This window comes from Ictalurus punctatus, chromosome 21 (assembly GCF_001660625.3).
Source record: "Ictalurus punctatus breed USDA103 chromosome 21, Coco_2.0, whole genome shotgun sequence".
In the NCBI taxonomy this organism is placed as follows: Eukaryota; Metazoa; Chordata; class Actinopteri; order Siluriformes; family Ictaluridae; genus Ictalurus; species Ictalurus punctatus.
This window is the reverse complement of record NC_030436.2, coordinates 926,338-949,242: the sequence shown is the minus strand read 5'-3', so window position 1 is coordinate 949,242 and position 22,905 is coordinate 926,338. Positions and strand designations below refer to the sequence as shown.

Genomic DNA, 22,905 nt, shown 5'->3' with positions numbered 1-22,905 from the left:
GCTGTTTTGTTTTGAATATAAAATTCTAAGAAGAGTATGAATATAAGAAAAGGAATGCCATCCTTTTATAAATCCGGTTTGCTCCTCTAAAATAATGCTAGGGAGAATCCCCTCTAAATGAGAGGCCAAAAGTTTGCCTGAAATCTTGACATCAACATTGAGGAGGCTAACAGTTACATAATTACATAATGTTGGGTCCTTCCCATCTTTAAGCAATAGAGTTATAGATGCTTGTCTCAATGTTTGTGGTAGCGTACCTACTTCTAAGGATTCCTCGAATACAGCCAGAAGTAATGGGGCCAATGTAACATGAAATTTCTTATAAAATTCAGCAGGAAACCCGTCCGGTGATTTCTTAGATTGCAATGAATTGATTGAGTTAGTGATCTCATCTAAGGTGATGGGGCTGTCAAGTTCAGATGCCAATAGAGGGTCAACTCTGGGAAAATCAATATTTCTAAGAAATGGTCCATGTTACCTGAATTGTCAGGAGCTCCAGCTGTGTATAAAGAGGAGTAAAAACGATTAAAAGTTGGATTAATTTCTACAGTCCAGTGGTTAATGCACCACTGGACTGCGTAATCTGAGTAATAGAGCGCGAAGCCGCTCGGCTATGCAGTTGGTGAGCCAACAACTGACCGACCTTATCCCCGTATTCATAATAATTGCTACATGTATGTAACAAAAGCCTCTCCGCCTCACCTGTCGATAACAACTCGAACTCTGCCTGTAAATTAAGCCTTTGTTTATGCAGCTCAGGGGTCGGGTTGAGAGCATATTGGTCTATAGCTCGAATATTATCAGATATCTCTTTTTTTCTTATCCTTACGTTTCTTATTGGCATGAGCAGAATAAGAGATTATCTGTCCCCTTAAGAAGGCCTTTAGAGTTTCCCAAAGTAAAGAGTAAGAGATTGAATCAGTTTGATTAGTAAGAAGAAAATCATCTATTAAAGTAGAAATGTACTTGCAAAATGCTGAATCGGATAAAAGTAGTGATTTAAGCCTCCATGGTGGACGAAAGGTGTGATGCGAAAGTAGAAGAATGCCAGGATTTAAAGGGGCGTAGTCTGAAATAACAGTTGGTAGATATTCAGAGTTTAAAACCCGAGATATTAGAAAGTTATTAATAAAATAGTAATCAATGCGAGAAAAAGATTTATATACGTGTGAAATCGTAGGATCAATGTAACCATTCTGAACCATAAACTCAGAATATCTTTGCCATTGCAGAGAGCCTTTGTAACAGCGCTAGATTTGTCCAAAAATGGGTCAATAACACAGTTTAAATCTCCCCCAAATATCAAGAGATGTGTATTCAAAGCAGAAATTTTTGACAACAAATTCAGAGCAAAAGGAGCGTTATCAAAATTCGGGGCATATACATTCACCAAAACTACTGGCGTTTGTGAAATTTTCCCTTCCACAATCACATATCTACCATTTACATCAGAAATAACGTTATCAGAAGAAAAGGACACAGTCTTACTTATCAGGATAGAAACTCCCCTGGACCTGGAATCAAAATTGGACTGGAACATATGTGATGTCCAGCGAGCCTGGAGTCTGCGTTGATCCCTGAGACGTAGATGAGTTTCCTGAAGAAATGCGACGCCAGGTTTTTGTAGTTTTAAATGTGTCAAAACCTTGGATCTTTTAATGGGGGGACCATTCAGACCTTTCAGATTCCAATTTAGGAATCTGATCGAGCTTCAGGTACTGTCCATCAATTTAGGTTGATACAGAATGAAGTATAGGGAGGTTGATATCAATAGGAAAGAAAGAAAAGAAAAAACAACAACAACAACAACACAGCGTCCCTCTCCACATCCCAACCCACCCTCCGCCACCGTACTCTGAACATCAATTAACTTCTTCTCTCCATTCCAACAATGGAGGCAGAACCCCACAACACTGTAACATGCGACACTTGTAAACCATGCCTATTCTTGTTGTGTGAAGTCACTCCCAAGTATAATAGGTACCACAATTACCATGTATCTCAGACAACCTATAGATTTACATGGAAACTGATATAGTTGCCCACACCCGAGTAGTTTTACAGTCACATGACAGGTATTAATAAATCGGTTAACTGTCATGTAGGCAGCTTAAGATGGAGGAAACCGTCCATTAAACCCTCATTGCGCTTTTTGGGGACAGTCGAATTGCAACCTCTCATCACTGAGGTCTATCCGAAAGCGAGCAGGGTATCTGAGAGAAGACCGCACATTTCTCTCACGCAAACTGTTTCTCACTGCAGCGAAGGCTGCCCTCCTCTTAGCGACGCTAGAGTTGAAGTCAGGAAAGATGAAGACCTTACGGCCGTGAAAAAAAGTTGACTCCAATTCCCGCGTCAAACAACTTTTTCTCTGTCGTGAAAATAGTGAAACCGCACAATCATCACTCTGGGCCTTTGATTCTCTCGCTGCTCCTCCGAGGGGGCAGGACCAATACGGTGCGCTCTATCCAATAGTGGAGCAGTTGGGAAGGCTTCTGATCCGAGGACATCCTGGAAAAATTGTGACATAAACATTACTGGATCACTCCCTTCTTCTCGTTGCGAAATACCGATGACCCGGAGATTGCCAGGTCCTCCACTTTAACGGCGAGTTGTTTGTTAGCCGGATTTAGCTTCAGCACCGTCTGTTCCAGTGCTACAATGCGGTCACTGTAATCGTTCAGGTGCTGGTCAAGCTCGTTAATACGTCGTCCTTGTGATTCAATGCTCGATTTAAAACTCAAAAGACGCAATAACTAGGGCCAGAGCAGAGTCAATAGCTGCTTTCACCTGTACTGCGATGGTAGATGTTAGCTCTGCGATCAAAGCGGTGCGGAGGCTTTCCAGGTCCATCGGTAGCTTGTCGCCGTGACTCACTGTCATGCTCGGTGAAGATTTAGGTTTCCGTAGTCTTTCAGAAGCCATAAGTCCTTTCTGGTTATAATTGTAACGTAAAAGTAATTGAAAAAGAACGCACCAAATGTCTTAGAAAAGATTCGGGTTGCCTGAAAAGCACTCTAGCTTCAAAAGTATTGGGACTCGCTCTAGATCAGAAAATATTGGGACTCTAGCTCCAAAAGTATTGAAACAATATTTAGTTCAAAAGTATTCGAACACTGTCTGGCTCCAAAAAGTATTGGAACACCATCTAGTTTGAAAAGCATTGGGGCACTCTCTAGCTCCAAAAGTATTGGGACCCTCTCTAGCTCTAAAAGTATTTGGACTCTCTCCCACTCCAAAAGTATTGGAACTCATATGACTCATAGTATCATATGATATCATAAATATTTGAAAAATGTCATAGTATCATATAAATATGTTTAAAATGTATAAATCATATAAATATGTTTAAAATGTCATTATATCATGTATGATGTCATAAAAATGTGAAAAAATGTCATAGTAACATATGATGTCATAAATATTTGAAAATGTCAAATTATCATATGATGTCATAAATATGGGAAAGTCACTGTCTAGCGCCAAAAGTATTGGAACTCTGTCTAGCTCCAAAAAGCATTGACTAGACACTAGAAACTACACTGTGTTCCAGTACTTTAGAGCTAGAGAGTGTTCCAATACTTTTGAAAGTAGACTGCTATGTTCAAAAGTATTGGAGCATTGTCTAGCTCCAAAAGTGTTGGGATGCTCTCCAGCTGCAAAAGTATTGGAACACAGTCAAGTTTCACAAGTATTGGGACACGGTCTAGCTTCAAAAATTTTGGAACACGGTCTAGCTTCAAAAGTATTGGCGCACTGTTTAGCTCCAAAAGTACTGGGCCACTCTCTGGCTCCAAAAGCATTGGAATGCAGTCGAGTTTAAAAAGTATTGGGATATGGTCTAGCTCCAAAAAATTTGGAAAGCGGTCTAGCTTCAAAAGTTTTGGGGCATGCTATAGCTCCAAAATTATCGGAACACAGTCTAGCTTCAAAAGTATTGGAAAACTGTCTTGCTCCAAAAAGTATTGGGACACAGTCTAGTTTCAAAACTATCGGAACTCATATGACTCATAGTATCATATGATGTCATACATATTTGAAAAATGTCATGGTATCATTTAATGTCATAAAAATGTAAAAGTATTATGTCAGCTTCAAAAGTATTGGGACACTCTAGCTCCAAAAGTGCTGGGACACGCTCTGGATCCAAAAGTATTGGAACATAGTCTGGTTTCAAAAGTATTGGGGCACTCTAACTCCAAAAGCGTTTGGGACTCTCTCTAGCTCTAAAAGTATTGGGACTCTATCTGGCTCCAACAGTATTGGAACACAGTCTTGTTTCAAAAGTATTGGGATGCAGTCCAGGTTCAAATGTGTTGGGACATGCTCTAGCTTCAAAAGTATTGGAACACTGTCCAGCTCCAAAATGCATTGGGACACAGTTTACTTTCAGAAGTATTGGAACAGTGCCTGGCTCCAAAAGTATTGGAATGCAGGTTGGTTCAAAAAGTATTGGTACACTTTCTTGCTTCAAAAGTATTGGAACACTGTCTGGCTCAAAAAGTATCAGGACACAGTCTGGTTTTGAAAGTATTGGGACACGCTCTAGCTTAAAAAGTATTGGAACACTCTCTAGCTCCAAAATGTATTGGGACGAAGTCTAGTTTCAAAAGTACTGGCACACTCTCTAGCTCCCAAAGTATTGGAAGACTGTCCAACTTCAAAAAGTATTGGAACACCGTCTGGCTCAAAAAGTATTGGAACACAGTCTCATTGGAAAAGTATTGGGACACTCTCTTGCTCCAAAAGTATTGGAACACCCTCCAGCTTCAAAAGTATTAGAACACTGTCTAGCTCAAAACAGTATTGGGATGCAGTCTAGTTTCAAAAGTATTGGAACTCATATGACTCATAGTATCATATGATGTCATAAATATTTGAAAAATGTCATAGTATCATCCATCCATCCATCCATCTTCTACCGCTTACTCCTTTTCAGGGTCACGGGGAACCTGGAGCCTATCCCAGGAAGCATCGGGCACAAGGCGGGGTACACCCTGGACAGGGTGCCAGGTCATAGTATCATATGATGTCATAAATATGTTTAAAATGTCATTGTATCCTATATGATGTCATAAAAATGTGAAAAACCTCATGTTATCATTTGATGTCATAAATATGTGAAAACTGTCACAGTATCATATGATGTCATAAATAGTTGAAAATGTCAAATTATCATATGATGTCATAAACATGTGAAAAATGTCATATTGGAGCATGTCACGTGATTGATTATATTCGTTTGTTAGGAAAAATGCTTTCCCTTGCTTCTGGCTTGAAACTCACTGTATAGCGATTTAAGCCAATGGTGTGCACCCGTGTGTCTGCACACACAGTAGGAATGAAAACACGCTTTGTCAAAGTACATTTGGCGAAAAGTGACTTTCTAAACTTCAAAACTCACCTTTTTCCCCTTTATCATACTGCATTTTCATATAATTGATTTTAATGTAATTAATCCTATTTTGTATCATTTTACGTCAGAAACCTGTATAGGATCATATTATGTGAAAAATGTCATATTGGAGCAGGTCCAGCAAATGATCATATGAGTTTGTTAGAAAAACAACTTTCCCTTGCTCCCAGCGGCTTGAAACTCGCTGTATATTGATTTAAGCCAAAGGAATGCACCTGTGAGTCTGCACACAGAGGAGGAATGAAAACACGCTTTGTCAGAGCGCATTTGATGAAAATGACTTTCTAAACTTCAATTCTCTCTTTTATCACTTTATCATACTTTATTATCATATAATGGATTTTAATGTAAACAATCCTATTTCATATCTATTATTCTATTCCTATATCGTGGCAACCGATAGTTCCAAACACTGAATAGTTCCAACAGTGAATCCCATGCATTTCAATGTTTCCCAAGCACAGTCACTGGTAAGACTATGAAATTATTTAATTTTTTTGACATTTTAATGCATTAAATGACCTCTCATGAGTCAGTCGTGGTATTTTATGTAGCCAGCTTTAGTTAATGTTTATCGTAGATAACAGATAGTTAGATTCTAATTGCAGTTAACTAGTCTGAGCAACACTTCACTAGCTACCATAACCAGATGTCAGTTGGCCAATCTATACCACAAATTAATTGCATTGGCATTCATTAAGATACAAAGTATATATTCAGTGATTACATTTGTTGTTAAAGTAAGACTGTATTACTGTATTTATTATATATATATATATATATATATATATATATATATATATATATATATATATATATATATAATAAATTATATTAATATTTAATACTATAATTTAATACTATAATATTATATTATAGTTTCAGCTCAGTGTACATAATAAACTGGCAGTTGGAATTGCAGCCCAACTTTGATTAGACTGACAAAACATTTATATGTGCACAAAAAGATTTTGTTGAGTGCAACCTCAAGAGAACATTACAGTGTACTTATTGGACCAACACCACTTATTTGGATGTTGGTATGTTGGTTTGGTATTTGGATGATATTTAATCTTACATCACCTTTTTCTCCTCTTTTAGGAGGTGATAGAGAAGTCTAAAGCCACATGCACCTCTACACACATCAGACTGGTCTGCCCTGTTTATGAAGAACATTAAAATTACCGGGGCTCATTAATACTTTCCTTTTTTTTCTCTTTTTTTTTTGCATCTAAATGCTGCACAGCCAACCATTGTAAGACCTTGATCTATAATAGTTATTATTATTATTATTATTTATATATATATATATATAACATTAGCATTATATTTATTGGTTTTTGGCATTGAAAGAACATAGTCATACATACAATAATATTTATAAATATTTATAAACACTCCCCTACCCCACCCTCAAGATTGAACATTCAGGGGGGAAAAAACCTAATAAATAATAATATATAATAATAAAAAGAAGAGATACAGTATTTTTTTTAAATAGACACTCATTTTATTGATCAATTTTACTAATTAATTTCAGCCTAATCACTTTCCAGGAATTGCATAAAAGTGGCCTGCTTTCTGCCATATTTCTCTCCCTGTAGGAGGTCGAATGAGTTTCTATGAAGATTGCCCATTCAAGGAAAAACTTATCTACCCTCTCCATGGATATATTATATAATAAAAAGTTTTGCTGAATGCAGTTGTTTGCCTTGTTAATTTTGCACTATTGACCAAATTTCTTTCTTGAATTAAATTGAGCAGTTACTTGCACTCGATATTCACTTGTTGTGCATGCTTATGTGAATAACATAACATTAGGATGTGTGTAATTATGACCATAGAACCAAGAGAAAATATTAATGTATACTGTAAATGTATTCTATGTTATGGGAGCAATCCCCTTTTCCTCCAAAAGTGAGCACAAAAGAAATGATTAATGCAGTCTCTGCATACCACTTTATCCTTTTCAGGATTACAGGGAACCTGGAGCATCAGGCACAAGGCAGGGTGCCAATCCATCACAATACAGACACACCAATCAACCATACATGTATTTGGACTAGAGGAAGAAACCAGAGTACCCGGAGGGAACCTCCACAGCATTAAGAACATGCAAACTCTGCACGCACAGTGGGAATCGAACCCCCATCCCTGAGGTATGAGGAAAACGTGCTAACCACTAAGCTACTATGCTCTCCCTCACGCCCCAGGGGGGAAAATGCTACTGCAAATGTAGTCAGCGTAGTAAACAAAGCACATTATATGTTAATATTTAACGGAAATTTCTGCAAGTATAGTCACTGCTGCTGTCTGTCCGGTTTAAACACATAAACAGGTTGACAGCGCGGATTTGCTGGGAACTATTCAGAACGACATGAACCACGTGACTGCGTTGCGGTGAGTTCAAAGCGTGTCGCAACTCTCTTTTTTTCAACGGCGCTGACTACAACTATAGGGCGAGATCCTGAATTCGACGTGCTTGAAGACCAAGCAATAAAGTCAGCCGTGTGGAAGCGGGGTTTGGTCCGGCCCCGAGCTCAAGTAGGCAACGTTCTTGTTTCTTTACTTTTTTTGTTGTTGGTTTACTTTTCTACAAAAATAAACCAAACCTCACGGAAAAAGTAGCCTGCAAAAATTACGAATAGGCGTTGAGCGATTTAAAAGAGCAGTGGAAGCAGTTCCTGTTTTTTTTTTTTTTTTTTTTTTTTGAAACACACCTGGTTCAGGTAGTTTGATGACAAACTCCCAAGGGCGTTGAATCGACGCCACGGACATTGTTAAGGTAATTTTACTAGTTTCGTTTTTGAGGCTACGGTCGTTTGTCGTCATTGTGTTTTGAAAGATAATATTTGGTGTGATTTGAAATGAAAGAGGCGCGGTTACTTTTAAGTTACAAGTGGTTTAGGATTAGATACTTGAAAAGTTACTCCCTTCCGGAGTCACTGTTACTTGAGGCAGGTAACAGTGAAAGTCTGCAGTACTGTGTGTGTGTGTGTGTGTGTGTGTGTGTGTGTGTGTGTGTTATATGAAGAAATATGAAAACTGCCATAAAGATCGCTTGACGTTCGATATTTGCAACTTAAGGGACCGTCTCTAAAGTTACATACGACATACACGTTTCTCACTTCAGTGGCATTTGAAGAGAATGAATTAGTCATAACGCCAACTGTAAAGTTTTCATGGATGTGTCAGCTATGATGCACACCTTTTTTAATTTTTGCTCTAAACTGTCAAATCATTTCTAAACATGGTGAGGCTTTTATACTGTATGGACTTGTACACAAAATGTGCCATAACCTAAAGCTCAATAGCATTTGAAGAGAATGAATTACAGTCACAAAACCAAGTGTAAAGAGTTCATGTAGGAGTCAGCTACATTCACACTTAAACAGATTTTAAGTGTGTGAATTTATCCCTATTGAGCAAGATGATGGTGAGGGGAAAAACTCCCTGAGATGATATGAGGAAGAAACCTTGAGAGGAACCAGACTCAGAAGGGAACCCGTCCGCATCTGGGTAACAACGGATAGTGTGAAAGTAAAGGAAAGTTCATTATGGTTTTATGTGAAGTCTGATTTATTGAACTAATCCACTGTTCACTAAAGGAGACTTGAGTGCAAAATTGTATCTGGTAATTGCAGTCCTAAGGCCATCGCAGCAACCACAGAAAAAATGTCCATGTGAAATTGAAGTAAAAAGAGGGAGAGATTGTTAGGTATGCTTATCCATTGTTAGCTATACTATCCCGTACTGGATAAGACTGTGTACTTTGCATAAAAATAAGTCTATTCAACACTGAGACCCGAAGGCTGCTCCATAATTGTGGGGCTTTGTAAGAGAAAGCTCTTCTCCCTGCTGTAGCCTTCGCTATTCAAGGTACGAACAAATATCCTGCACCTTTTTATCCAAGTAGATGTGGTGGATCATAAAATTCCAAAAGTTTGCTCAGGTACTATGCCACGAGACCGTTTAATGCTTTATAGGTCAATAGTAGTATTTTATAATCAATGTGAAGTTTCTCTGGGAGCCAGTGCAGTGTGGATAAGATCGGAGTGATGTGGTCATACTTTCTGGTTCTAGTTAGGACTCTTGCAGCTGCATTCTGGACTAACTGGAGTTTGTTTATGCTCCTACTGGAACATCCAGACAATAATCCAGAACGTTACAGTAATCTAACCTAGTGGTGATGAAAGCATGAACTAATTTTTCTGCATCATGTAGAAACATTATATTTCATATCTTGGCAATATTTCTGAGATGAAAGAAGGCTATCCTAGTAATATTATCTACATGAGCATCAAATTAAAGAGCGGGGTCAATAATCACTCCAGGGTCTTTTACTGCTGTACATGACGAAACAAAGTCCATCCAGAGTTACTATGTAATCAGTAAGCTTACTTCTAGCTACACGTGGTCCTAGTACAAGTACTTCTGTCTTATGAGAATTAAGTAAAAGGAAGTTATCCAACGTCTAATGTCCTTTACACAATCCTCAACTTTATTAAGCTGCTGTCTGTCGTCTGGCTTTGCTAAAACATACAGCTGTGTATCATCAGCATAACAGTGGAAGCTAATTCCATGTTTACAAATAATTTGACTCAGAGGTAGCATATATAAACAGTGGGCCTAAAACAGAACCTTGTTAAACACCAAACTTTACCATGGTATGTGTGGAGAAGTCTCCATTTACATCTATGAACTGATAACGATCGGTCTAATAAGACCTGAGCTAGGAGAGGACCGTTCCCTTAATACCAACAACATTTTCTAGTCTATCAAAGAGAATAGTATAATCAGTACTATCAAAAGCTGCACTAAGGTCAAGTAACACAAGCAGTGAGACACAACCCTGATCAGAGACCAGTAGTAGGTCATTTACTACTTTAACTAACGCTGTCTCTGTGCTATGATGAGGCCTAAATCCTGACTGATACATTTCATGAATGTTGTTCCTATGTAAGTATGAGCATAGCTGCCATGCTGTAATCTTTTCTAAGATCTTGGAGATAAAGGGGGAGATTTGATATTGACCTATTGCTGGACAGTTGACAGGGGTCAAGGTCAGTTTTTTTTTTAATCAGGGGTTTGATAACTGGTAGTTTAAAAGATATGGGTACATAGACAGTGCTAAGGGAAGAATTTATTTTTAGAAGGGGTTCGATTACTCCTGGAATAATGTGTTTGAAGAAACATGTACTTATGGGATCTAGTATACAAGTTGATGAATTCACTGACGAGATTAATGAAGCTAGTTCGGTCTCTACGTCGAGTAAAACATTCTAATCGTTGATCAGATATTGCTATATTATCATCTACAGGGTTAGTTATAATACTGTCTGGTTTTAAATTTAATAGTCGTAATTTCATATCTAATATTTTCAACTTTACCAATGAAAAAAATAATGAAATCATCACTACTATATAATGATTGTGTGCCTGTTTCTGTAGTGGTTTTATCCCTACTTAATTTTGCTACCATGTTGAATAGAAATCTAGGGTTGTTTTTGTTATCTTCAATTACGGTGGAGAGAGAGACTGATCTAGCAGCTCTAAGAGATTTTCTATAGTTCAGTAGGCTCTCCTTCCATGCTGTTTGAAATACTACCAATTTGGTTTGAAGCCATTTACGTTCTAACTGTCGAGTGGTCTGTTTTAAGGTACGTGTTTGATCGCTTTTTTGACAAGTCCTAGTTATCTTTATTAAATGCCCGAGTAATGTTTACTTTAAGTATTTTTTTTTTACATTACTAGAATTCATTTGTGAACCAATAAATCAATATATATAATATGTGTTTGAGAGATAAAGATTTATAGATGCACCGATACTAAATTTCTCATCTGATACCGCTAACTGATTATTCAGAGTGATATCGGCCGATACCGATAGTTCTGCCTTTTATACCTTCTTTTAAGTTAATAATAATTAATTCCACAATTCTGAAAGAAATGCAAATAAAAACTTTATTCTCTCCATTTCAGCAAGTTGTTTGACAGTAACTGGTCTCATAAACAGAGAAAACATTAATTAACATTAACACATGAACTCAATTCTGAAGATTAAAGTAAGATTTCTTAACTTATTGAACGTTATTAATTCAAATTAATAAAAAATTAATTGACTGATTTCTAAAAAAAACTATCGGCCGGGAGCAGGGAAAAATAGTCTTTATACATCAGTGCAACCCTAATCTATCTCTCTCTCTCTCTCTCTCTCTCTCTCTCTCTCTCTCAACATAAGTCAGTAACATTGACCAACAATATTTTATATACAAATATTTTTATTCAAAGATTGAGCTCAATTAATTAAAATGAACAGATAAAACAAAAAGGTTAATGAATGATAACACCCATTCAACCATCTGTCCACATTTCTCTTTTACTTTTCATCTTTGTTTCTCCATGTCTAGCCTATGTCCTGATCTATCTGCCTTTCCATATCGCCATCTCTTTAGTTCTGTTTCTCTTTCACTATTATAGGTGATGTTTTCAGTATAATAATGGAACGGTTTCAGAACACACTAATTTGCTGCACAATGAGCAGAAAGCACATGTTTGAGATTTCACTTTCAATCAGCAACACTGTATTATACTTTAACATTTCTATATTATAAAAACCATTACACTTTACCTTATTTTTGTGCCTGCAACCCTACTCAGTGCCCACTTGGTGCCTGTAACCCCACTTGAACATGGCCAAGAGTGTAGAAGACCAGTTTTTGCAAAAAGGTTTGCTCCAGGTGAATTGTGGTTATCCTCCTCAATTCATCCTTCTCAACCATCTAAGATGGTTTAAAACAAAATGTCACATATTAGAGTGATTGATTATTCAAAGATTGCCATACTTTTATTCTCTACACTTTGTTGTATGGATTCAACTTATTAAAAAATCAAATTACACTTTTTTTTTTTTGCCAACCATGTACATACCATACTGATGAGATGAAATTTTAAATTAATTTTGAGTGCAGAAATTTGATTTCTGATATTCTTGCAGCCATACTTGAATAAAGCTCTACACATTGCGATAAAGGCAAAGGATATAAGAAGAATGGAGATTTAACTCCGATTCAAAAAAAGAGCTGGGGGCCTTCATGAGGCCTTTGACAGCAGGGCAGTGCCTTAATGACCTCTAATCTTCTAGATGAGAGAGTCTTCTCCATTATCTAAACAATTAACTTTTTGTGGGTTTTCTTCTGAATTTCTTTAAGTAGATCAACTCTCTACTTCAGCCTTCCTGGGTGAGCCTTTTCATTTGTCATCTTTGTTTTCAAAGAGTTCACCTCCAGCTCTGGACAACAAAGTTGACTGCCTCTTAATTTCGCTCGATAATTGCCCATCTTATATTTTATCCTTTATTACCATCCATACTGTCCATTAAATGACCCTGGCTCTTTGAGGCATGGGTACTTTTCAATAAAGATGTCTACTACATTCATAATTTGTATACCTGTTGTAACAAAATATTGTCTGTGCTAGTGTCTCAAGGACACTACTGGTCACTCTTGGATTGTTCAAGAGGGTGCTGTCCTTTTGGTAGACTTTGTTTCCTTCCACAAGAATGAGCTCCACATTAAAGAAGAAGTAGGTATTTAAAACTTTGCTTGCCACATCTGAGAACGGCATGATGTGGCACTTTCAGAGGAAGACAAAATCGTGTCCTGAGAACTGCACGACCTGAAATCATATTCATCTGGTAGAGTGTGATCCTTCCACAGCACTGAGGTTTAGGCTGATTGGTTCATTTTGTACCACTTTTAGAGTACATTATCTTCCATTTAGTTTTATGAGAAAAATCTGGCCCCTGAATTCCATGTCTTCATACATCAGTAAAGCAGTCTGGAATATTAAATGTCCTTGGATAATGCTTTTTAAGGTCCTGAAGAGTACTGGGGATGCCTGAGTGCAGAACCAGTTTGCGGATGTCATTCTCCTAAACAATTCGGAGCTTTGCTGGGGTACACATTCGGAAAGAGAGAAAAAAATTAACTCATGCTTTTCATATAAAAATACTGATACAGTACAGCATTAACGTTTATAATCATGCACCTAAAAAGACAGGCAAATCTAGTGCTTCAAAGTAGCCACTTGTCTTCCTGCAATAGTGTAAGCAGTCAGGGGATTGTAATCAACAATTGTTTTCTGCTCCAGCAACTGCATGTTGCCTGTGTGATCCAACTTGTAGCTCCTGCGGTGCTCATTGTACTATGTGCTTAGTAGTCTGACAACAAAGGCCAGTTCATCACAAACCAAGATAATCTGTAACACCTCAGCAAAGTTTAGCAAGTTTCCAGTGGAACCATGACATACCCTGGTGTAGTAGAAGGCAGTAGAGCAGGGAGCGTATTGTGCTGTTTTGTCATTAAATCCCTCCGCGTTTTGGGAGTGCGTTCCTATAGCTCTGTATCAACCAATCAATCCAGGATTTTGAGGCTGCTTTTTTTTCAAAATTTGCGATGCAAATTGCAGAGGATTTTATGCTTTTTTGCAGAAAACTATTTGAATTGGTGAAATTGCAGTTGCGTGAAATTGTTTTGCGTGGTTTTTCACAGTGATGTTTGTTGGGTAAACAAGACCTTTTAGCTGCATTTATTAGTGTTGGGTCCGAGTCCACCTTTGTCGAGTTTGAGTCGAGAACAAGTCCTTAACCAGTCGAGTCCGTGTCAGAGTCCAACCCAAAGTCCGACCCCAAAAGGGGCCGAATTGGACTAAAGCACCGCATCGTTAATGGCCAAATCAGAGTCGAATCCAACTGAGTCCAGAAAGTAATTAAATTGAAAAAAATTTGAAATTGCATTTATAAATGTAACACTGAGCACAAACCAATTGTCATTTAATATTTTTTTCATGTCATCAGCACCTCAACTAGTTTCCTATGAAAAAATGGTTTCAAGGAAAAAAGGTATATAGAGTTATGTAGAACTTATTATATTGCAAGTGTATGAAAATACAAATTAACCTGTTTTGTTATTGTATCACACTATATTGTGTCCTCCAGTTCGTGTTATTTGTTGCCTCTTCTCCCACAGTTATATAGGCTGAGAGAGTATAGAGCTCTTGTAACTTTTTTCATTTTAATAAAAAAAAAAAATCCCTATCACCAGGGTTTGATATTTATTACATTATGTAGTACATTTGACATGAAATTCGAGACTGGAATCACCAAATGCTAATATTTAGAGGTGGGCGATATGACCGAAATCTTATTTCACGATAACAATACGTTTTCTCAGGTAGGACGATCAGTAGTGTTCAAGTAAGAAATACTACAGAAATTGAAATAATTATAAGGCCAGTGCTCGTCAACACGCTTTAAGCATTGATTCTTACGCATTGATCAAATGCTGCTTACGGGCCTTGGTTAGTGCTGCCACTATGCCCTCCATATCTAAATAACCGCATTCTATTATTTACTGTTATACTTAAACAATCGTCATTATCTGATCCACTTCCTACTGTCCTGCTATCTTTTTTCCTCATTCTCTTTTTTTATCTTTCTTTTTTCACTTTCTGACAGAAACGTTGATGGGAATGACATGGGGCTCCTTTCAGGAGGTTTCCAATGGTCATGTCATTGCAAGTCATCCATTGTCACTGCGGTTGCCACATTTTGAGACATTGCCATGGAGTAATGTTTGTCAGCCCTTGGAGGGCCCGTAATGGCCTGTGGCCTCAAGCAGTTGCCTGCCTTGCCTGTTCACAAGCTGTGCCCCTGCTTGTTATCTTAATTATGTTATTTTAAATTTTTTTTATCTGTTTCATGTTACACAAGACACAAACTCATTTACCAAATTTACCTGAGTGCGTGACGAGTCAGTGTTCTTCATAATTGGACTCGAGTCCGGACTCAACTCTACCCCAACTCTAGTACTCCTGTCCGAGGGATGTGAATTAAAGAGAGCTTTTGACTGAATGCGTTTTGTGATGACGTCACAGGATGAGTCTTGGTCCAAATCTGCTGAAAATCTGGGGTAATTTTGAATAATTCTAAGCTCCTCTGAATATTGCAAAGTTTGCTTGATTTTGTGTTAATTTCTGCAATTGCAAAATCCTGGAAGGGCTGAATGAACAGAACACTGCAAAGGCAGTCATGGATTTTAATTAGATTAATAACTGACTGTTTTATAGCCACTGTGTTGTTTATGCTGAGTCTGCAGCGGGAGAGTGGGGAATAGCAAGTTATAACGAATACCTTCTAAATGATTAGTTAAATGATATTCACGCTCTCTCTCTCGCTCTCTCTCTTTGTCAAAGTGACCTGAAAGAGGATGTAGACCATTCACTGAAAAATGATTCAGTGGTTTAGTCAATATTACATCGCTGCACAAATTAATATTTATTTTCCCCATTCCCTTCATTTTCCAGAAACTGTTTTAGTTCGCTCTCTTTGTGTTTCTCAGTCATGTGTATGAGCTGTGTGCATGCACAAATTGATTACTTTTAGTGAATTCACGTTTTCTGTATATCATCTCTCTCTCTTCTCCCATATGAGTACATTTTCCCTTCTGATGGCTTTATTTTGTAAGTCATTTGTAATTTATTTTTGTTAAATGGCTAACAAACTTCTCATACAACTCAAACCAGCAATGGTACAGTTTTTATAATGACTAAATTGGCAGGATCTAACCCATCACAACCACATAATCAGGTTGGTGTGGGGTGGCACGGGCACGTTGTGTTGGAGTTAAATTTGTGTGCTTTTATGTTGTTTGGATTCTTATTATTAAACTTGATGTTCAGCCTTTTCCCACCTCCTCCTTGCCAGTCCTTGATGGTTGATATAATGGTTCCAAAACCCAGGAAGGAGGAAGGACACGCCGCTGTGGGAGGATCTCTGAGGATGGAGGAGAGCAGAAATATAGAAGCCATACCACAAGATGCAAATCACTCATTGGCAGTACGAATCACAAAAACAGATTGGAATTCACAAAGAAATACAGAGATAAGCCACAAGTTCTGGAACCAAGATTAGCCTCTACCAAAGTCATGGAAAGTCCAAGGTGTGGAGAAATAAAGGATCGGCTCATGATCTAACACGTACAAGCTCATCTGTGAAACATGGTGGAGGTAGTGTCATGCGCTGTGGCTTGCATGGCTGCTTCTGGAACAGGCTCACTAATCTTTATTAATGTTATAACTCATTATGGTAGCAGTGGAATGAATTCACAAGTTTACATGAACATTTTGCCTGCCAATTTACAGAGAAATGCATGCAAATTAATTGTGGGACCTTTTATCATGCAGCAAGACAATGATTCAAAGCACACTGCCAACTGAACAAAGGACTTTCCCAGGGGGGGAAAATTGGAATGTTATAGACTTGCCAAGTCACAGACCAGACCTTAACCTAATCGAGCATGCATTCCACTTCCTGAAAAGGAGACTAGAGGTAGAAACCCCCCAAAACAAACAACTGAAAGAGGTTGCAGTAAAAGCCTGGAAAAGTATCACAAAAGAAGAAACCAACAATTTTATGTCAATGAGCCGCATGCAACCAAATATTTTGGCAGCAACAGTCTGACTATGAATGGGATAAAGTGCAGATATGTGCAGTTATTTGTGCAATATAATGCTGTACAACTTTAAGCTGAGGTAGTTGTATTAAAATTGCCCACATATGATATATTTATAAACACAGAGTAATGTAGGATAAAGTGGTTACTGAAGCTGAATTAATAAAATATGTATTAAAGAAACGAATGTAGGTGGTTAGAGTGTTGTGTAAGCAAGTACAAGTTCTAGTCCTTGGTGTGAGGGCCCTGAATGTCCTGTGGGAAGAAGCTCCTCCTCATTTTCACTTGGAGTGCAAGCGCTTCCCTGACCATACCAGAGAAGAATCCATTGTTTGGATGGCGGAAGTCCTTCGATATCTTCCTGGTCTTGATCTGGCACTGCTTTCTGTAGCTTGACTGCAGCTCAGGGAGCTCAGTGCAGATGATGTGCTCAGCTGATCGCACAACCTTCTAGAGAGCCCTCCTATCCTGCTTGGTGCTGTTCCCGAACCAGGATGTGATGCTTTCTGTCAGGATTCTCTTGATTGCGCAGGTGTAAAAGTTCCTTGGGCAGCTGTGGCTCAGGTGGTAGAGCGGGTTGTCCACTAATCATAGGGTTGGTGGTTTGATTCCTGGCCCACATGACTCCACATGCTGAAGTGTCCCTGGGCAAGACCAATATAGTGTCATTAGCAATCTTGACAATGGTGGTAGTGTTGAAAGTGGCCACACAGTCACAAGTTTACATTGAGTACAGCAGGGGGCTCAGGACACAACCCTGGGGGCACCAGTGCTGAGGATGAGGGAGGGTGAGACATGTCTGCCAAACAGCATTTTAACATAATTTCCCTCCCTGGTGTCCAGATGGCTCAGGGTTGTGTGTAGGAGGTGTATGATGGTGTCGTCGGTAGCGTGGTTTGGATGGTATAGGTCCAAGATGTCAGGTAATGAAGAGATGAAGTTTCTGACCGGAACACATGAACAGGTACATGTATTACATTAATCATGTACATTTAAATACGGTGCACATGGATTTAAAATTGCTTTATGTCACACAAAATATTCTGGGATGGATTCAGGGATCGATAAGGGCCAGTGTGGGAATTTCGCCAGGACATCGGGGTTATATCCCTACTCTTTACGAGAAGTGTCCTGGGTAATGTTTGGCATGCAGCAAAGTCTTATTCAAAGTGGTATTGTATAATATTATGTAATGTCACGTTAAAAGTGAATGATGACTGGTCATTTTACTATCTGTCAGACATGCGTGTCATGTCTGAGTGGGAATTTTAGCCAGAATAAGGAAGAGTGTTTGGCTCATCTGACAGAGAAGGATTCCGCATTCACCATTCTGGAGGATGGTGGTTTTGTAGTCCATTATCATTCTCAGTCCCTGCCACAGACTCCTAGAGCCACTCTCTTGGAACTGTGACTATAGTTTTCCCTTGTAACGCCTCCTTTACCACTCTGCCCACATCGTAGGATGTAGCCTTGTACTCGTCCATGTTCCTGTTGGCAAGCCCTGCATTATAGGCAGCGATGTGAGATCTCGGCGCATAGCAGATGGAGCCTTTCTCCCCTGGTGAGACAGGTGACATGTTGGTGGAAGTTTGGCACTGTGTGTTTGAGGTTGGTGAAGTCCTTTGCTACAATGAGCACATCATCCTGGTGATGAGTGAGAGCCTCATGCAGTTCACATAAATGTGTCTGTGTCTGTGACTGAGTTGGAATATAAACAGCACTATGACTGAGGTCAATTCCAGAGGAAGGTAGAAAGGATGACATTTGATGGCTAGAAGTGCCAGGTAGGGTGTGCAGAAGTTTGTGAGGGGAGCAATGCTTGCACTGTTACACCAGCAGCTGTTCACAATCAGACAAACTCCACTGCCCCTTGACTTCCCAACTGCATTGTTCTGTCCATGGGGTAAACCAAGAAGAACTCAGCTGGCTCAATGGCATGGTCTGGTACCTCTGGATTCAGCCATGACTCTGTGAAGCAGAGGACGTCACAGTCTTGAATGTCCCTCTGGAAATTATCTATGGCTCTGAGGTCATTGAGCTTGTTCTCCAGAAACTGGACATTGGCTAAAAGGATACTAGGCAGGGGAGCATGGTGTGCACAAGCCTTCAGCCTGTTCGTGATGCCAGCTTGCTTGGCCAGCACTGATACAGTGTGAAGAAAAACATTGATAGGTGAGTGGATTTTAAACCAATAGAAATGAGTATTTCTGTTGCAACTGATAGTAGCCATGGTGAGGAGAAAAAGAGGTTAAAGTAAGGAAAATTGCAAAAAATAAACAAAAACAAAGTATGATTGGAGCAGTTGTGACGGCAGCCAACCTCACCAGTGCCATCTTGGACCAACTCTTCTCATATCCATCTTTTTGTTTCAAACCCAAATGAATTGGCCTTGCTGTTCCAATAGTTTTGGAGGGGAGATATATAGTGGTGCTTGAAAGTTTGTGAATTTTCTATATTTCTGCATAAATATAAACTAAAACATCAGATTTTCACACAAGTCCTAAAAGTAGATAGAGAACCCAATAAAACAAATGATGCAGAAATATTATGCTTGGTCATTTATTTACTGAGAAAATGATCCAATATTACATACCTGTGGGTGGCAAAAGTATGTGAACCTTTGCTTTCGGTATCTATCTATCTATTTCGGTATCGGTGACCCCTTGTGCAGCAATAACTGCAACTAAACATTTCCGGTACCTGTTTCAGTTCTGCACATTGGCCTGGAGGAGTTTTAGCCCATTCCTCAGGGCATAACAGCTTCAACTTGCATGAACTGCTTGCTTCAGGTCCTTCCACAGCATATGTATTGGATTTAAGGTCAAGACTTTGACTTGGCCATTCCAAAACATTAAATGTATTCTTCTTAAACCATTCTTTGCTAGAATAACTTACATTTACATTTATTCATTTAGCAGACGCTTTTATCCAAAGCGACTTACAAATGAGGAAATACAAGCAATGCGATATTAAGCAGAGAACAATACAAGTAGTGCTACCATACAAGATCCGTTAATTGAGAGTAAGGGTTTTTAAATTTATATATATATATATATATATATATATATATATATAATATATAAAAATTTATGAGTTGGTTAGGTGTTCACGGTAGAGGTGGGTCTTTAGCTGTTTCTTGAAGATGGTGACAGATTCTGTGGTCCAGATTGAGGTTGGAAGTTCTTTCCACCACTGAGGAACAGTTAGTTTGAAGGTTTTTGAAAGGGACCTTGAGCCACGCTGAGTAGGTACTACTAAGCGTCGGTCGTTGATTGATCGCAGATTACATGAGGGAACATAAGCCTTCAGAGAGAATTGAGGTAGGAGGGTGCTCTTGTGTGCTTAGGGTCACTGTCTTGCTGCATGACCAACTTTTTCTCTTGAGATTCAGTTCATGAATAAATTTCCTGATATATTCCTTTAGAATTCACTGGTATAATTCAGAATTCATTGTTCCATCAGTGATGGCAAGTCGTCCTGGCCCAGGTGCAGCAAAACGGGCCAAAACTGTGATACTACCACCATTTTTCACAGATGGGATAAGGTTCTTATGCTGGAATGCAGTGTTTTCCTTTCTCCAAACATAATACTTCTCATCCATCCACAAAACATTTTTCCAACAGCCTTCTTGGTTGTTTAGGTGAGCTTTAGCAAATGGCTGGTGGGCAGCATTGTACTTTTTGGAGAGCAGTGGCTTTCTCCTTGCAACCCTGCCATGCACACCATTTATTGTTCAGTGACTCATGAACATTAACATTACTCAATGTGGGAGAGGCCTTTAGTTGCTTAGAAGTTACCCTGGTTTCCTTTGTGACCTTGTGGACTATTACATCTTGCTCTTGGAGTGATCTTTGGTCGGCCAGTCCTGGGGAGGGTAGTAATGTCTTGATTTTTCCTCTGATTCGTACACAATCTGTCAAAGGCTAACGTGTCAAAGTAACACATGAATGCCAGGGCCAAAGAACCAGCAGAATATTTGCCCAGAGCATCACACTCCCTCCATCGGCTTGCCTTCTTCCCATAGTGCATCCTGGTGCCATAACTTCCCCAGGTAAGTGACGCACATCCAACCGGCCGTCCACTTGATATAAAAGAAAATGTGATCCATTGGACCAGGCCATCTTCTTCCATTGCTCCATGATCCAGTTCTGATGCTCAAGTGCTTTCAGTGATGGACAGGTATCAGCATGGGCACACTGACTGTTCTGTGACTATACGGCCCCACGCAGAGTAAGCTGTGATGCACTGTGTTCTGACCCCGTTCTATCATAGCCAGCATTAACATTTTCAGCAGTTTGTGCTACAGTAGCTGTTCTGTGGGATCAGAACACAATGACTAGCTTTCGCTCCCCATGCTCATCAGTGAGCCTTGGGTGCCAACGACGCTGGCACTGGTTACCCTGATGTCCTTCCTTGGACCACTTTTGGTAGGTACTAACCATTGCATTCTGGGAACACACAACAAGACCTGTCATTTTAGAGATGCTTTGACGTGGTCATCTATCAATCACAATTTGTCCCTTGTTAAAGTCACTCAGATCCATAAACTTGCCCATTTTTCCTGCTTTCAACACATCAACTTCAAGAACTGACTGCTCACTTGCTGCTTAATATTCAGTGGTTTTAATGTTATGGCTGATATGGTTGTGTGTGTGTGTGTGTGTGTGTGTGTGTGTGTGTGTGTGTGTGTGTGTGTGTGTGTGTGTGCGTGCGTGCTATCGCAGAAGTAACATAAAATCAAGCTCATTATTCAGAGGTGCTTACAATTTTTCAAAATTACCACAGATTTTTCATAGATTTGGACCAAGACGCACCATGTGACACCATCACAACGCACATTCGGCCAAAACAATTTAAAAATGTGTTGCAAGGTAACATTCAGGTGCAATCTAGTTGAAACCATAAATGTTATTAGCAGCTGTGTCACAAAGTAATATTTTTCATTAGCGGAAAGTTTTCTTGTTCTTGCTTGTTTATTGCATTGATAGGCCTGTAGTTGATTTGATTTATGGTTTTTGAAGTGTTTAAAAAAATGTTTGCATAGTAAATGCTTAAAATGGTTAATGTTTGTTTCTGAAGCTAATGAGAAGGAAGTGTTATGCCATATGTCAAATACAAATGTTGAACTTGGAAAAAATAATACTGAAATGGCCTGTAATGCACTTCATTTTCAACATTTTCCAGAATCAACAGCATATTCTTAACATTACCATCCAAAAGTATTTACCATAAAAACACCATATAATAGAGCTGTAAGCAGCAATGGCGGATTCCTCCTCAATGTTGCGGACCATTTCAAAATCGACATGGTACAGAAATGTATCCCATAGATGCAACATTTCAACGTGTTTGGGTCAACGGCATATTTTAAGTTCATTTTTGTAGTTTTCCACAAATGATCATTGTAGAGAAAAACCAGGAGTCAATAAGAATTTTGGAGAATTACTTTGGGCTGATACAACCCTACTTTAACATTATTTAAAATTTATTCCGGCTGCTATAGCATTCATTTGATTTACTGTGTTGCTATCTAAATCTAAGACAAAATTCGCCATCTAGTGGATGATAAATATATTGTTAAACATAATATAATGGATATTATCAATAATATTCCTAAAAAATAATTCCTATAAAATAATATTCCTTTTAAAATCATTGTTGCCATCGCACATGTTAACATACTGCAGTGTTCTCTTTGTGTGGCACAGATCAAGTCCATAGGCGAATATTCCAGTGATTTATGGACACGAGAAAGACATGCAACAGTTGTCAATTCACCAGTATGTAATTAATTGAGCCAATTTTTATTTGATTCCTTATTACTTATCATTATATAGAAAGACATGTATCCCACACATATGTACCACAGTTCAAGTCAATCAGACCTATGGTTCATGAGGAAAAGATTTTTGTAGATTTGGGCAAATTTTCAATGTAGGCTAAAATCAATCGCTGCTGGGTCCCAAAGGCTTTTTT

The 22,905-nt window shown here is 38.7% G+C and overlaps 1 protein-coding gene across 3 annotated transcripts in view; it reads left to right on the top strand.

Annotated features, from left to right (window-relative positions):
• Window positions 1-7,817: 7,817 nt before the first annotated feature.
• Window positions 7,818-22,905, top strand: part of tmem51b (transmembrane protein 51b) — a 31,900-nt gene continuing 16,812 nt past the window's right edge. Inside the window, exon 1 of one of the 3 annotated variants that reach the window (XM_017451058.3) lies at window positions 7,818-8,201. The gene's annotated coding sequence lies outside the window, so the exon portion shown is untranslated. The remainder of the gene's footprint in view (window positions 8,202-22,905) is intronic. The other 2 variants (XM_017451059.3, XM_017451057.3) reach the window with 2 other exon arrangements.